At 42.2% G+C, this 13,935-nt stretch overlaps 1 protein-coding gene across 1 annotated transcript in view; it reads left to right on the top strand.

The window, feature by feature from the left end:
- The window catches only part of PDE3A (phosphodiesterase 3A), a 266,161-nt gene that overhangs the window by 38,375 nt on the left and 213,851 nt on the right, over nucleotides 1-13,935 (top strand). The gene's annotated exons all lie outside the window — the stretch shown is intronic.

The following is a 13,935-nucleotide window of genomic DNA, read 5'->3' as shown; positions in this document are numbered from 1 at the left end:
GCTTCTTCTGTCTTTTCACATCCCAATGGAAGGACTGACTCTACCCAGCATGTTCCTAACTGATGGTTGTCTCAGTGATGCTGGGGAAGCTCCAGCAACGGGCAGCACTTGGGGAACCTGTTCTAGCACTTCAGTGCTCCTCTTCCTCCAAGGCCCTCTGCATGGTCAGCCAAAATCTCACAGCCTGCAAGCTTCCAGTGGGCATGCAGGACTGTTTGTTCCATCTTTCTAATGGACGTGAAGGCAGTTGCCATGTCTCCCCTTGGTCTCATCTTTCCTTAATAGGTTCTTACAGCTTCCACAGATTTCTGTGCAACTGATTCTTATGCAATCAGTTCTTAGAGTTTGCAAAGCCTTGGGAAAGTTGCTTGCAGGGTAGTACTACATAAGTGTAGGCCATTTCATTGCTTTTTGGCACAGCCTTAGATACTGGTGTGGCCTTGAGTGCGCTTCACAGCAGCAAAAGATGATAAGCAAGAAGGGTTTCTGGACTGCAGTTCTGTGACTAGTGTGCACCGTCTGATATTTGGACTGGGGGGAGAAATAGCTTTCTCATTATTTATATGATCTCTGACAGGGTGGTGAATCCTATTCAAAGTTAGAACCTCATAGAAGGCCCAGAGGGTTTGGCTTAACCTTAACGAGTTGAAATTACTCCAGAAATACCCAAGTTACAGTTTGTTAGCTTCACAGTTCAATTGCTGCCCAAAGAAAATTAGTTATACCATCTTAACAAGTTACAATCTTTTTGCAGGAGAACAGCTAGTTAAAATCAGATTACTTTGGTTTGACAATTTAGCATCTGTGCAAGACTGGCCAGCACTTAATATTCCTGTGCGTGAAATGATCCAGAGAGGTGGTACTTATTTGGGCACCTGCTCTTTAAAAAACTGAATCTCCTGATGGCTAGGGCTTCAGTTACCTCAGTTTTTGTGTTGAACGCTGCCTGTGGATGGAAGCTCAGCAATGACCAGGTCTGGGCACAGAATGTAACGCGTGAATGTATTTCTGTCTTTTTCGCTTAAACCTTTTAAAGCAAAATGAGTATTTTGGAGGCATAGGTAAAGGTGAACGAAAAAGTTTGAAAGAAAATTATCAGGGAGGAGGCTTGGAAGAAGAGAAGGAGCTTAGCTAATGACTATACACATGTCTTAGTACTTTAGTTCTCCCTTCAGAAATAACTCCCCTCTTATCAACGCATTTACCTAACGTAGGTATAATAATGTGAGTGGTGATTAAGCTGCTCTTCTGCAAGGTAAGTGTATTTGTGGTAAGCATCTTTTACACCAGGGGAACTGCATCTATATGAGGTTTGTCACAATTTAACTATTTGAAGAGAAGAATTGTACCTCTGGGAGAAACTTTTAAGGCCCATATGTATTTTTCTCTCTCAGGATACATAGTCTTGGTCCTACAGATAAAGCATCTGATAAAATGGGCGGGGGTCACGAATGAACATTGCTTTGGGTGGCAGTGGCTGGTGTAGCATGGTGAAATTTGAGCTGTTTTTTTTTCTCTAAGTATCAGGGGAAGGGCTCACTGATGTCTTTTTCTCCTTGCGGGGCGCATCAAACAGTTATAGGACACCCGTTCCTCACGAACCTGATGGATGCCCAGAGCTCGCTTCCCTACAGCCTTCGATAGAGTTAAGAAGCCTCTGCATACACGATTCACTTTGTTGTGAGCAGAGCAAGGGAGGTGTCCTTAAGGGGCCAGTCATGGTCCTCAGCAGGGATAGCAGAGTTCCTTGTGTTAGCTTCAAGTACATGGGCACATCTGTGCTGTTGCCCTGGGGGATAAAACTGGCTGGCATGCCCTGAGAGGATGGAGACCCACTTAAGTGTCTAAGACGTCCAGGTTACAAACTAACAGAGTAGCGCCACGCTGGCACCAGCTGTCTCCATGGTAGGCTTTGAATCTTCTCCATCCCATAACCAAAACATGGGTCCAGCCTAGCCTGCCTGTGGAGCTGAGGCTCTGTATGCACCAGTGTATTTTCTTTTTGTCTTTGCCAGCTGAAATAACAAGACTTTTAAGACAGAGCCGTGTTGCACTACTGTGGTTTAGGGATTTCTATTACTTTAGTGGTGTTAGGCAGGTACGCTGCACAAATGAGTGCAAAAGGTGGCATTAAGGGCTTTGTCATGAGCTTTCAGCGTGTGGTAAGGGCAAATGAAGGGTGCTTGCTATCTGTCCTCCCTCCACCCCCTTTTGAGAGCCTGGGATTTCATAAGGTGTGTTTTGGATGAATGTAGACTTGGATAAACACGGTTATTTTGCTTGTCTGCCCCTGAGATGACAATGTTCTGTTGAAATGTTTGACAGCCTGAAGTAACTGACAATTATTTCACATGTGCAATGTTTATCTCCGTGGTATGCCATGTGACAGCTCAGAAGTGACACCGACATTCAGTGTGAATCTCGTCGTTCCTCCCATCAGCTGTCCTGGTAGCCTGCAACATGTTAAAAACACTCCCTGTTTTTTACAGGGGAACAGAGGCTCTGTGTTCAAAGTCACGTTAGGTAACTTTGTGTTTCTTTACCCTTTTTCATCCCCTGGCAGGACAGCATGCAAAAGTGCTTCAGGGAAAGGGGACCAGGGTTTTGTATATTAGTAAAAATTGAAACTAATGTTCTTAATTCTGACCACATCGGTTTACTGGAGATCTTGTGGAGGCTCACACATATTTATTTGAAAAGCCAAAAGGACCAACAGCATCTGTTAGTGTGACTTGGGTATAAATACAGCATAGGTTTTTCGACACAGCCCTGCTGGAGTAGCTGAATAGTGTTGTCGTCTTTTTTATTTTTATTCCATTTGCAGATTCCCATATAACTGTGAAGATCGGTGTCCTAACCTAAAACACCATGGGGCTTGAAATTGTTCTAAACCTTTGTTAAGAACGTATAATCATCTATGCTGAATCTTCTGATGATTTCTTTTGCCTGTGTTGTTACATAATCAAACTTTAATTTGTGCTCTGTTTGACTAGGGGTGAGCTTTTATCTCGGGCAGGTAATGCATGTGTTGCACAGGCACTTCAAATATCAACTGGCTGCACAATTACTAGGGGGGCACTGAATGCTTATTAGGAAAGTGATTAATAGTGTATTTGCTGTAAAAGGCACAAATACCAAAAGGCAGATAGTCAGTTTGATAGCCCATGGGAAAAAGTTGCTTTTTTTCCATTAAATTATACTTCTAAAAAGAAAAAAACCCCTTTGTTTACCATTTACAGTAAAACTCAGACCTATCTGTTTTCAAGTCAGATAGGCTTTCTGATTGTCATGGTTAAGCACAGTGCTTTGCATTATAAAGTCAGAGGCAAGCTGTAATATGTCCAGTATCTCTGTTTCCTTTTACAAAGCTAATTCTTTGAATTTTTGGCAAATTTGACTGTTCGTTTGTCAGTGTCACCTTATTCTGCGAAACAGGTAGTGAGCAGCTCCTTCATCTACTTTTTCCCCTCTTTGTTTAAAGAAATAGAAGAAAAAGTAGAGCAGTTTGCTGAGAACTTTTCCGCGTTTAGCTATATTGTCCATATTTATCCCTATTACAAGTGTTGTTTTCTGTGTCTATAAGGCGGTATTTTTACTGTCAAAGGAATTTGTTAAGGCTGTAGGCATTGCCATGGTGAGATTTTCCTCTAAACTGATGTTTAGGTAGCATGCAGAATGCAGAGTCTTTTATTAATAAACCAGATGCCTATTTCGAATGTGGCTGTGGATTTAGCATACTGTGCTTGGCATAACAGGTCTGAATTATTCCAACCTTAAAAAAAAAAAAAAAAAAACCAAAAACCAAAACCCAAAAACAAACCCTAAGAAATGCCGCAGCTATTTAGACTGAAAATTCACTTCTCTCCTATTAGCAGCTGAGATTTATTTTTCTGTTTAACTAGCTGGATCTTTTGTTCGTGAGAATTGGCATCCTGCTGTGGCATGGTATGTGTCCAGTCGTGAATGTGAACCTGCATTGTAATGTCAGGGCAGAGACGGCAGCGTGATTTATTGTCGGACCGAGCAACTGTTGAGCTTTGTGCAGCTCAGGCAGCCCACAGAGGCTGAGGGATGGGTGACCTTGGACCTCCCTCTCCTCCTGCAGAAGTGAAACGTGGGAGAGAGCCCGGTTGTGTCTGGGGCTGCGTGGAGGCCTGGTGCTGCTCGGGGGTCTGGCATGGCCAGGCCTAGGCAGGCAGCTCCAGTCAAGCCTCTAACCATAGGTGTTTTATCAGCAAATTATTTTAATAATGGCATTTTTCTTTTGTGGCGTGGGCAATGACGCAGTTGCATGTTTTTAATATTATCTGCGGTGAGCGTATTGAGAGCATTGTGTTTTTCTTCTTTTCCTAATCCAACCGGTTGACTACAGCGCTGCTTTAGCTCAGCGCAGAAACCCAAACGGGGGGCGATATAACTTGATGGCGAAGGTTACTCAGCTGCCGATTGCTGGCGATATGGGAGCCACCTCCGAGTGGTTTGTGAAGGCTGTTGCTACAGCGTGTCCCCAACGGCAACGGCCCCCCAATGGGGGCTTGCGGGGCCACGGTCGCCGGTGCCACCGTAGAAGCGGGTTCCCCTTTGCTCTTGGCAGTGGCTGCAGAGCCCCAGCCGGTGCGGGGACCCATCTTATCTGTTCAGGGGATGGGAGCAAGGCCAAACACATCGGCAAGAGCAATTAGGGGCGAGCTGATGCTACGTCATGACTTTTGAGGACCAAAATCCATCATACTCAGAATATTGGAAGCAACCAGAGGCTCTGTTACTCTGGGTAGTCACGGTAAAACACCACCCACCGTCACGGAGATCGTTCTGCTTTATTCCCCGTTTTTCAGGACGGTAGCATGCTTGCAGTGATTCCTAGGTGGTCCCTGTGTGTGTGTGGTGATGTCAGCGGCGCGGGGAATTAGCTTTGCTGAAGTTTACATCTGCTGACTCATCTGTTTAAAGAAGTTGATTCTTGATTTTCAGTGGGTAATAATTTTTCTCCCCTCATGCAACAGTCGAGGAGAAAGAGATGGTTATGAGGTTTAGCAGGGGCTACCACAGTACAGGGTTTCCTTGCAGTCATTTAACTTACTGCATATTTTAATGGCTGCAATATACAGAAAGCCTCAGTTTCATGGTTCTTCTTGGACCTGGTCCAGCTTTTGCTGTGAAAGTACAATTCAGCAAAAGCCCTTTTAGAATATTTATTTATTTTTAGTTTCCAAGAGTTCTGCATGTGGTATCCTGCATCCTCATGAGAAGAGTCGTAGCTGTGGTGCCTTGGCACTAATGAATGCCTTGATATCGCCGTTTGTTTTTTTTCCCCGCTGTTTTTTGCATTGAGTAACAGAAAGTAAAAGCACCCTCTGCTTTCCTGCTCTTAAAATCCAGTTTTGCTCTTCTTCTCTCCCTCCTCCCAAGACCCCTTTGGGAAAAAGAAGGAATGGTGTCTCTGGCAAAGAAACAGGTAGGGTTTGGTTGGTAAGTGGAACCGATTTAATTAAATCTCCTTTTCAGTCTCATAATGGATTCATTCAAAAAGGCAAAGTAGTAGGAATGTGGCTTCTGATTTTTTTTTTTCCTCCTTTCTCTGTCCTGCTTTCCTCCCCACAGTCAATAGGAGTAAAATGGCATTCTAAACAGAATGCTTTCTCATGATAGTTTAAAAAGTAGGCTATGATAAAATGTACTTTATGTCTAATTTTGATTACCTTGTCTTTGCACTCCTGAAAATAGGAGAGCAACTTTATTGTGTGCATAGCATTTGCTCTAGATGCGTGCCAGTGTAACAGTGAAGACTACAAATCTATCTAACACCACCTGAAACGGCACGAGCATTGAGCAATACAAACTTAATACTACGGAAGTCTGTTTCCCATCCTAATTAGCTCATGGTCTTGTATTATTAGTTTTACTCTGCCAGTGCACTTTGGTTTTGTTACCTTGGCAATTGCTGATGATACTAGCGTTACTCAGAAAACTTGGATTTGAAAATTTGTTGAAATGTTTTTTCTTTTTGGAGCCAGAGTCTTTTGCAAGCCTCATCAGTTTTGATAGTGTTTTTTTGCAGGAATGTGTTTGGAAGAGAGAGTTCTGAAGAAATTCAGAGAGTGCACGTGAGTGTGCAGATGTGTGGTAGGCAGTTAAGGGACTGGCTTGAGATGTGGAAGACTTGGTTCAGCTTCCTGGTCTGTGTGGTACAGAGTAATGTAGGATGGAAAACTACTCTCTGACCTTTGAATTGGGTGGAGTAAAAACTCAATCAGTGGTTTCTTACCGCCAGGAGATTGCTCTGACTAATGGTTTGCTTTCTTGAACTGGAAAGCAGGGATTTTTCGTTTTCAGAATGTAGTCGTCATACCGGGATCAGCTGTAAATGTTAGGCAGAAAACCTGGTCTTGCAACAGATGGGACGACTCACGTGAATAAATCTGAAGGAACTAAACGCAGGAGTAAGATAGTTGTTTATGGTACCTATATAGTGCCAAATAAATAAATAAATAAATATGGATGTATACACTAAGACGTGGGTAAATCTAAGCTGGTTTCCTTACCAAAAGCAATACGACTTTTCTCTGACTGAGCAAATGAACGCTGGCTCACTCTTCAGCTATATTGGTTTAGATATATGAATTAGCTCTGTACTGCACTGCATCAAGTTGAGAAGATGTCTGTATATGTCCATCTTCAGAGGTGGAGAATGGATGCCAATATCTCGTGCTGTCATGCTTGCTGGAAAAGATGGCTTCCCACTTAGTTTGCTGCTGTTTTTATTGTTTACTTTTGCCCTGAGAAAAGAGAGAGCTGCGCTGCCTGTGGATTGCTCTGAGTTCAATGGGAAATGGTGCTCTCTGACTTAATGTAGTTTAAACCGAACAACCCTATGGCCATGTTATGGCTCTGCTCCATCGGTATGCTGTACCTCATCCATTTCCTACATATTTGCTCCTTGGACACCTTTCAATGCCGGCATAATTGTTATTTAACTTCTTGTCTTCACATCTCTGTGCAGGAATGGATAGGTCAACAGATTACGCACACATAAAGTCAGTGCACATGTTGAACGTGGATGAGAAGCCCAGAGGAAAGCGGAACAGCTTGTTCTCTATTTTAGAATTGAGCAAGGGCAATGATTTACTCAGTGTCTGCAGTTTATAATAGTGTGTTCTCTAATCCACATAACTGCTTCAAAGAGGTAAAATTTGTTGTGCATAGGTAGATGTCTGACACAGTAAGTTGAACGTTGACATTGTAAGAATCCTGACTCCGGTGTAACCATCTCCGTGCAAACCCATCAGATTGGTTGTTTGCTTAGAACTGTTGTAGATTGCTGGCTCTTTTGTATTGTTTTTTTTTCTTACCACTAATAAGTCAATGCATCTTCCCTATGTGTACATATTCCCATATTGTGCAATACAGTGCATTTCTTTCCTTGGGGAAATGGCCCTAACTATGTAACTAGAGACTTTATAAATGCTGTAGAACAGCTGTGCTCAACACGGCAAGGACTTTGTTTGCTTACACATAATTTATTCATGTATTCTTTTTCTTTTTCCAGACCCCCAAGTAATGGTAGCATACGGGGTTTTTTCTTCCTTTTTTTTTTTTTTACTGAAACTCCTTTGGTAGAAAATCCAGCTTTCCCTATGCAACACCACATTCAGTTGTTTCTGACTCACTTGTAGTTGGAATACCTACTGGGGCAGTATGAGGGGCTTGGATGCAATAAAATGAATCACCATGACAAGCTTTACGTAAGAGCTGTTTGGTAAATGTTCTGATGCAAGAGGATGCCAAATGAAACAATTCCTTCCTCCCTTCAGTCTGAGAAGTTCACTGCCCTGAAAATAAGGAATTGATCATTAATTCCTTAGGCATGTTAAAAAAAAAAATAAAAAATTGAGGATGCTTCAAGAGTAGGTGCTTTTTTTTTTTTTCCTATACTGGTTTTTCCATTATGCTGTTGTATTGCAATCTATGTAGAAAAGGCTGGGCTTAATCACTGGTTTTAGCATTCAGGCTAAGATCTACGTTGACAATAAATTTTTTTGGGGAGTCATTATGTGTTCTTGTGGGTGAAATGGAGAAGATATTTTTTAATGGCTTCTCATAAAAGGGTTTGCACTGTTAGAAGCCAGGGCTCCATCCCATTCTGTATCGCTTTTCCAGCCGTCATCAGTAACATCTGATGCCGCAGAGAAGGGAGAGGAAACCTAGCAGCACATTTGAAAATGGCTGGATCTTTTTTTTTTTTTTTTTTTTTTGAAGCAGCTCTGTGAAATGAGTAGATCCACTTCAGCCAGTCAGATTTCCTGGGATTGCAGCATAACATGTGATGGCAGTGCAGCCCTCTGCTCTCTTCTCAAATAGTTAACCTATTAGCTAGCACAGCGGTCCGAGTAAATTTTGGTAAAGGTTTCCGTTACCGTTATATAGCTGTAGTACGCTTTACTCAGCAAGCATCACTAGAAGGTATATTTTAATTAACTGCGTGTAATCTGTGTGTCAGTAACGGGAGTTTAAGTGAAAAATTAATTTGGCCAAGCTGTGCTTATGCATAGCTTAATATAATAATACAAACACGCACATACTCGCTGTCTTGCTTGCACTTCGTCCTTTGCTGTCTTGCTTGCACTTCGTCCTATGGCCCTCTCTCTCTCTCATCTTTATTACCGATGCTCCTGTGTTGCTTATTGGGCTTCAGCTCTGTAACTTGAGACTCCTGAAGCTGGAAACTGTTTAGAAAAAAGTGTTGTTTTCTTTTTCTCAATGAAAACATAAACACGTTAGAGCTGGACAAAGTATATACTCAACTTCTTTCATAACAACTAGGAAGAAAATGAGCTCTGACAACTAATGTTACTCTTCTGGTTGGAGGGGATACAGCTGTCTGTCTTGCTAGCATGCTGCACGGCGCGGTGCTGGTATTGTCATCTAGTGCTACCATGTAAAACACATTGCATCGTTAAGCTACTGTTCGACTTCTAAAGGGCATTTTCAAAACCAAATAAACTCCATGAACCAGGTGATGAGATTTAAAGCGTAGTCAGAAAATAATTTGAAATCACCGCTAAAAAGTAATGAAGCAATTTTTAAGGCAATATGATGGGTTGGTTTATTTGTTTGTTTGTTTTCCTTGGAATTAATGGTGTTGGTGTTGCAGATAAGGCGTTCTGGTGAATTCCCACAGAGATGCCCATGGAGACAGAAGTTGCTTAATTCTGTGCCCACCCTGGCATTCTTTTATTGTTTGACGTTCATTAGGTGATAGATACAAAACTGAAGGTGAACTGTGGCCTTGTTGCTTTGTTCTGAGGTTACATAAATGTTTTGTTAACTTTTTTATATTTTATCTAAAAAGTCTTGGGATAGCAGATCCACGTGTCTTCCCTTCATCTCCTGCAACGTGGTCTAAACTAACCCATAAAATAGTTTTACATCTCCTTATATGCATGGAAGAGAAATGACTTTGGACTCATCAAATGGAGCACCAACTTTAGTAAAGCTACAGAAAGAATGTCCCCTTTAATCTATCACTTTTGTCATAATAATTCGATTCTGCAAAAAAGTGAAGTTGGAGAGAAAATGTTGCAGAATAAAAACCACTAAGGAGTTAGCAGTTAGGAAACCAGCTTAAAAGAATCATGAACTTTTTTTTTTTTTAAATGGAAAGTGGGTTTTTTTTTCTCCTCTTCTGGTTTCTGAGCCTTTAAGGAAGTTGCAAGTCATGTTTTCAAGCTTTTTACTTTTTTTTAAAAATTTATTTTTTTTTTTTTTTCTCCATGAGCATGAGAACTTGAGATATCTTCTAAAATAAACAGAACAAAAATCCTCCAACTGAGGCCCTTGGATTCTCACGGAGTCTTACGGTACCAGCAGCTGGAGCTTTAGGAAGAATACAAAGCTTGTAATAATAGTCACTCCACCCAAATGGGTTAATGTCTGGACTTCCATGGGATTACACATTTCAATTAAATGCAAGATATGGTAATGGGAGCAAGGTCATGAGCTGAGTTCCCATTACACATGCTTATTCAGATGGATAAAAATTCAATTAAGGGAGGGCAAAGCAAGTGGGCAACATTAGGATGTGTGAAGTTTGGAGAAATTCTTTCTTTGGTTGTTATCATTCCCTTCCTTTCTTCCTAGCGTCTTTGCTTTTACATCAACGTTGCACCTCTGATTCATCATGTTACATTTACTTTTCCTTGCTTTTAGGAATAGAAAAGTGCATAGATTCCTTACCCTCTAAACCTAAAGGACCTTTTCTTTCTACATTTGTTCCAACTTCTGCAAATCAGGCTTGTTCTTATGATCTTCAGGGAACTGAGGGAGTGGGGTGGGACATGATGCCAGGCATGCCAAAGGGTTTGCAGAGCTAACATGGCTGGGATGCAGAAACTGGAGAATAGTTTCTTGCTGTACTGGTGCTGGTTCCCTTGTTTGTCTTCTGAGGTAGGTATTTTGTTTTGTTTGCTGCTTCTTTTTTTTTTTTTTTTTTTTTTTTGGCTTATGTCAGGAGCAGCTGGAGAACTGGTTTCAAAATATCTTCTGATGAGCACACTTCCGCAGCTGAATTTCCATTCAGCTCATAACCCACAGCTCTTTTCCCTCCTGGCGCCCAGGACCGCCATGAGCCACTGCCATGAGGTGGCTTAGCTCTCTTGAACGTGTTTTGGAATAGATGCAAGCACCTTAGGCTTAACATCCTTTTCAGTAAGAAATAGTCTTTAGGCCCGTGTTATCTTGGGCAACAATTGACTAATTGTGGAGAAGCAGAACAAACCTGTTCCCAAGCACAGTATAGCATTTCTCCCTATTTTGCTGGAGTGAATGATTGCTGTGCAGTCAAACTCTCACTTCTCCAGTCCTTAATGAGTGACAGGTATAATGACCTTCTGCCGTAGAGGCACAGATCAATGTCTAACAGTAACTCATAAAGGCTGACTTAAGCACTTGGGTTGATGGAGATTGATCTATGGTAATGAACTGAGTTATTGGAGTTGTGTGATGGAGTTGGTGTGTTTAATATCCCCTGCCATGTAGCTTGTTTGAACAGATGCCAGTAACTTCATAGTCTTTCTTTTCCTTTCACCCAGGAATTTGGTGAAGAACTTCTTTTGTATACTTGATGTGAGTTGCCTTGTTTTCTAAGATGTGGAAGTTCTTAAAAGTTGGAAGGAGCAGTATGCTTGCAACGAACACTCAGAACATCAAAAAAAAATCAAACCCAGGCAAGAAATGCTTTGTGTTTCCCATGTAGATGTTGTTGCTGTGGACTCTTGCTGTTCATTTGCAGGAGTCCTACCCAGTCCATCATGATAGTTTGGAAATTTCTATTTTTTTTGTGTGTCATTCAATGTCTCTTTGCCCTCTACCTTTTTGCTTATGTGTGTGACAGACATCTCCCAGGTCTTTCCATCCCCCTGATGAGGACCAGCTGCTTAGCTGGTGGAAGATAATCTTGTGCATAAAGCTGCTTCTCCTTGTGGGAAAAGAATTTTCTGTTGGTTTTTGGTGTTTTGGTTTGTTGTTTGATTTGTTGGGTGTTTTTCAGAAGTGTTGCCCGTAGCATGGAAGAAGGAAAAGATTTAGTATTTTGTAGTTCAGAATTGCTCTGTGTTAAACCTCATAAAAGGGATATCTCTGCCTATTCATGGCTTTTGTACTTATTAATTAAGTGAACAAAAATAGTCTATATGTTGTCACCCGCAAATATTACGTGACTAAACTTGCTGTGGATTTCCTACGAATTGCAACGTGTATCAGAGCCGTAGGTTAACCAAAGGGCAGGCTGATTAGCACCTCCTGTTAACCCTCTTTGATGCTTTGGGTTTGGGACATTAAATACTCATCCCCAGCAAACAGCCCGTCGGGGTGCTCAGAAATCTTAACCAACTGTCGACCCAGTTAGCCCAACAGCAGATGGCTGAAATGGCAATTGCAGCCAGGCCATGTAGCAGAGGGCTGCGCGGTGCAGGTAGTTTATTAGCACCTGCACTCCTGAGGATCGTGTCGTGGGGTCCTTAATGACCACGTTAGAAATAACTGGAAGCCTATTAGCCTATTTATGTAGGAGAACAGAGCGAGTGAGCGGCAAGGGGGCTGACGTGGAGAAGTGAATACTGCGTGTAAGCGTAACGTGCTTTTACTTAGTTTTAGTGGTGAAAGACAACGGCCGGCCTGTGATTAAAATCTGGCAGGGCAGCCCTACGGCTCCTTCCCCCACCTCCTTTGAGGCTTGCCCTGTTGCTCTGCCTGTCTTGCTGGCCCTTTCACTTCCCCTGTTTCGAAGTCCTGCCAGGAATAGCACATTTTATACGATGCCAAATGTATAAATTCCTCAGACCACTCGGTCTGGGAGGAATGTACTAATGGTGTGGCTGACTGAGTTTTAATCTGGGATGTTTTTAATTTTCAGACCATGTTAATTTATTTTAATCTGAAAATTACAAGATTCGTTTCAGTTCTCCGATTTATTGCTTCTTTTAATACTTCTTATTTGCCTTTTTTTTCCTTTTTAACAATTAACTCTTTCCAGTCTGCAGTCACACCTCCTGTTTCTATCTTTGATAACTGATAAAGGAGCCGTGTAATGCAGTAGACTGTGAATCCCCTTGAGATGGCAAGATCAATGTGTGTATTCTGTTTGGTTTGTGTCACACGTGATTTTTATTCCAGCAGCTGTTTACTAAACATCCAGCTGGGGCTCATCTCCAGATTGTTAGCACCTATTCAGAAATGCTCCGTTCTGTGGGATCCCATTTTGGTTTTTTTTACTGTTTTATGGCCCTCCTCGCTGGAAAAAGACGGTAGACTCCAAGATGAGGGAGTGACAGAGCACCCTGTGGTATTTTTGTTTTTCTTTGACATAAGGTCTGGTTTTGGAAATTTCCTTTTAGTCTGTTCAAAGATTTTTTTATTTTACACTAATGCCATAGACATCACCTATTATCACTGCAGTGTCTACTTCTAGCGTGAAACAATTGACTGAAACTGGCGTCTGCAGTCCTAGCTTCTTGCATGGTCTCGAACTGAATGGGAGATAATAATTGTCTGAGTGCCTCCCCTGAGCTCCCAATGAAGAATTTCTGGAAAAGCTTTTGACCATATTGCAGTTCCGCATCCTCCTCTTACGTCGTTTTTGCCTGTGTTAACTTGTTTCACGCAAACATATTTGCTTTTTAATTATGGTTTCTTCCCAATAGCTGTCTTTTCTTCCTGACAGGAAAGTGTGACTGCGACAAAACTTCCACTGTGATGCCATTAGCAGGTCTATGGTGCGACTGCATCAGTCAAGAACAAACAGTCGATCAGACAGCACGTCTACTAAAGCATGGCAAACCTGGACCCACAGACTGCACGGGTCCGTGCCCTTCCAAGGGCAGGCTGAGCAGCTGCAATGGCACGGTCAGGAACTGGGAGTTGCTCTCTGAACTGCAGCAACCAGCCCAGAAATATGGGCACCAGTAAATTTATCATCTGCTTTGAGGGATGGTGTCAGCACAGCCAGGCAATACCTGGAATTAGGAGAGGCTTCTAGAGTAGCTGTAAGTCAAGGAGCTTCACAGAAGGGGGATGAATAAATCTTTGGTTCCTGCATGTCAGTTGGATTTTTTGTGCTGCCTTCATTTTATCGCACGTGTAGTTGATGGGGTCTTCCTCCCCCTGCCCCCCATCTTTTTCAATAGACCCTTTTCCAGCTCTTGATATAATCTCAACTCTGTTTAAATTCTTTCTTAGAAATTAGAAGATCTTTTGCTGTTTTTAGACTTCACAGACTACTGACTAGTTGTTGATGTAGAGACTGCCTGCTGGGTGCCAGTACGGGCTTCATATTGGCTGGTGGAGAGAGAGACAAGCTCCGCTTTGTTCCGTACTTTTTCAAACCTTACCACCAATATGGTGGGCAGATGGCAGAAACACGAGCCCTGTGTAAATGAAACC

The sequence above is a fragment of the Chroicocephalus ridibundus genome, chromosome 1 (assembly GCF_963924245.1).
Source record: "Chroicocephalus ridibundus chromosome 1, bChrRid1.1, whole genome shotgun sequence".
Lineage (NCBI taxonomy): Eukaryota > Metazoa > Chordata > Aves > Charadriiformes > Laridae > Chroicocephalus > Chroicocephalus ridibundus.
Note: the sequence above shows the minus strand (reverse complement) of the source record. Positions and strands in the feature narration are given on the sequence as shown.